Here is a 3,729-nt window from a genome sequence, read left to right on the forward strand (position 1 = left end):
TTTATACTAACAGCTGATAGTTGGCGAGGGGCGAAGCCCCGAGCCAACTATCAAAGGCGATAGAAACCGAGAGCGACCGAGAGCCGTCTAATTGTTTTAGCATAACTCATTGATCGATCTATGAAGCCAAAAAATCTTTATATTTCATAACTGTTTGATATATTTGTGCAATGATGCATGCTAAATCGCGCGCGCTCTGACAAACTGCCGTCTATCGATTGATAGACGGCACCTGTGTAGCCAATCAGATTGCGCGTTACGCGATAGTCGGTCACTAAGGTATGCTAAGTATATATAGTCTGCAGTTTATCCAAGCAAAGCCATATTTTTATTTTATTTTATACTTAAGACCTTGGGGAAAAGACTTACCTCGATCGCTTGCTATTGTATTCTGAACCAATAAACCTGGAGAGTAAAGATATCCAAGATTGAAACAAGAAAAATAGGACAAGCACAAACAGCATCAAATGAAAGGAATACTCGGGATCGGCAATTATCAGTCGTGATTTTAATGCCACACCAATGTCACACCTTATAGGATTTATTCCCAGCTGTAAAGTCAACAGCACGTTCAAAACAGCATAATGTACAGAAAAAACGAAAAAGTACGAGCTGCAGATCAGCATAATGTTGCGTACCCTTAACTTTTTCCAAGAAATTCTTGGACGTTTTTAACATGACTAATGAATTCTTGCGGAGAAGTCAAATGAAACAGAAATGCCCGACTGTGTGATATAAATTTAAAGAGACTACCATCAGCGTTGGAATTGAAAACGAACTTACGTTTTGAATAAATGTGATGGAATATTTTTTTCGAATATTTTATCTGATCATTTGTCCACTAGGCTTAAAATATTCCATCGCATTTATTCCATTGCGCATATGCCACATTTGACATTCCAATCCTAGCAGTGTGCAGGATGTTTGTCCCATGAACCTATAGTTTAATGGCCTTAGCTCCCACGAGTCTCCTGTAGCTCAGTTGTCGGAGCATCCGAACTAAGTAATCGGAAGGTCTTAGGTTCAACTCCTGATAGGAGCACTCGGATTTTTTCCCAGTATGCCTGTGTCACTTACTGAACAATACATAATTCTCCGAAGTTACGTTTGTTTACATTAATGAATTTTAGAAGTGTGTAATAAATTTTGAGAAGAAGAAATCTCTGTGACATGTTTCGTTTCAGAATTATAGAAATATCTTCTAAGACAGAGGAAATTGCCACAAACAAGCAAATAGCCAAAGTGGTAATCAGTTACTACAGAAAAAAAAATAACAGTTGTATTATGATATAAAATTAACGATACATACCTCCCAAGAGAAGGAAAGTAATTACGGACATGTTATTGAACAAGAGATAATCAAATCTTTGCTAGAAGCGCACTTAAATCTTGTTCATAAATTTATTTGCTATTCTTAAATTTCGTCTCTATTTTTATCTCAGCGCACTCTATTTTTTTCGGTTCTCTTGAACGCAACGTGATTTTGTTTCATTTTCCAAGATGACAAAGTTTCCTTTTTTGGTAAAACCGTAACCTTTGGGCTTTGTTTGCCTCAAAAGAGAGAAGAAAACTGAAGCGGCCGCATCCAAACAACTTCTATTTTTATTACTTAATTAATTATTTATATATATATATATATATATATATATATATATATATATATATATATATATATATATATATATATATATATCTATATTTACTTATTTAAGGCTGGTTTCCATATGATCGCAGACCGCAGATCGCAATAAGGTCTGCGATCGTCTGCGATCATATGGAAACTACTTCTGCGATCGTCTGCGATCCTGCGATCGTGATCGCAGACGATCGCAGAAGATAGAACCATGTTCTATCTAAAGGCTGGTTTCCATATGATCGCGGATCGCAGATCGCAGATCGCAGATCGCAAACAATCGCAATTGATCGCAGACGATCGCAGGAGATAGAACATGGTTCTATCTTCTGCGATCACGATCGCAGGATCGCAAACGATCGCAGAAGTAGTTTCCATATGATCGCAGACGATCGCAGACCTTATTGCGATCTGCGATCTGCGATCCGCGATCTAATGGAAACCAGCCTTTAGATAGAAGATGGTTCTATCTTCTGCGATCACGATCGCAGGATCGCAGACGATCGCAGACCTTATTGCGATCTGCGATCATATGGAAACCAGCCTTTACTGACTTTTTATCAACTGAATGAAATATGTAGGTGTTCGTCGTTTCCGTGGATCTCCAACGCACAGTTTACAGATATATTTCGATGTACAATGTTTAGCAAACTCTAGACAGAGGACTTCAAATTCTTCGTAAACTTAAAACGTCTCACCATAAAATTAGTAAAAGGGCCAAGTTGCCTTGTTAGGCCAAGAGTCTGAAGATATAGTTAGGTTAAGTCTGAGACCTTTTTGGAGACGGGCATTGTTTTTCATTATTTATACAAACGTCTGTTCAATTTCCTAAATATCGAAACTACATCTCCGTTATTTTAAACTGAAGAAAAGACTTAAACTTGGCCTTTCTTCCCTAACATAAACATGTTCTTTCCAACAGTTTCGCTAAACTTGCCGACATCAAAATTTCAAATCAACGTCACAAAGGTCTATGGATTTCATCCCTCCCGCCCCACCCCCCCCCCCCCCCCCCAAAGAAAAAAACAAAACAAAGCAAAACAAAAACAAAAATGTTAGAACCACCAGACACAGCAAAATAAACGTCACGAGGGCTAGATACACTACTTTCACCGAGATAAATGCTGATTGCATGCATTTCGTAGAGTTCACTACATATGGCACTTTGAAGTAACGGTTATTAGCATTTATATTTTAACAATTAGCAACTGCTGCAAACCTTGTTCTCATTCTTTCTCCGAAGTTAATCTATAAAGCCGGTACAAAGGTAATTTTTAAAGACTTCAGTATACGAAAGACTGAATAGCAAATCTGATTGTGCGGTTTGCAAATAAATGGACTGTTTGTTAGGCTATGAAAAACCGTCATGATACTCTGCAGAATATCAAATTGTGGGAACCAGAAGAATGCTCAGAGAGCGAGAGCGAAAAAAAAAAGATGCAAAGAGCTTGAATAAAATAGTGGCCCTTCCTCTAATTGGCGCGCGATTTGTTTTCTTTTTGCGTTCTTAGAGCCTAGTGAAACAAGCTAACGAGCACAAAATGTCATACCAAAAGTCGGGGCCCGAATAATGTTTTTTTTTTTTCACGTTTTGTGGCAACATTTTGTTGAGTTTACCTGAAAGAAAATTACAGAAAAGTTACATGGGGACTTTCAATAAGTGGGCCCCTGCACTAAATCAAAATATTCATTTTGATTCAATAAAGCGTAGATTACAATGTCTCACAAACGCTGTTCGTTTCTTTTCAAAGCACTGGGGAGGTGCAGCATTCTTGATGCTTAGAGGTATGTTGTTCCAAAAATCAGCAGCAGCAAATTTGACGGCGTTAACTCATATCTAGCGCAAAAAAGATGCAATTGTATTATGAATAAAACTTAAAGAAACTAAGCTGCACTTCGATTCAAAGATTCTCAAAAGTGTCTGTACAAGCCTTGTTAAAATTCACCTTATTGTTATTAACTGAGAACGTTTCGTTGATTGCTTTCAGAATCAAAGTATATCAATACAAAATTGGGTTACTGTGTACTTTAAACAACAAGCAAACTAACATACGAACAAATATCAGTAGAACAAAATGTTAAAATCATTTTCTTGT

The sequence above is a fragment of the Pavona decussata genome, unplaced genomic scaffold (assembly GCF_977016875.1).
Source record: "Pavona decussata unplaced genomic scaffold, jaPavDecu1.1 SCAFFOLD_57, whole genome shotgun sequence".
In the NCBI taxonomy this organism is placed as follows: Eukaryota; Metazoa; Cnidaria; class Anthozoa; order Scleractinia; family Agariciidae; genus Pavona; species Pavona decussata.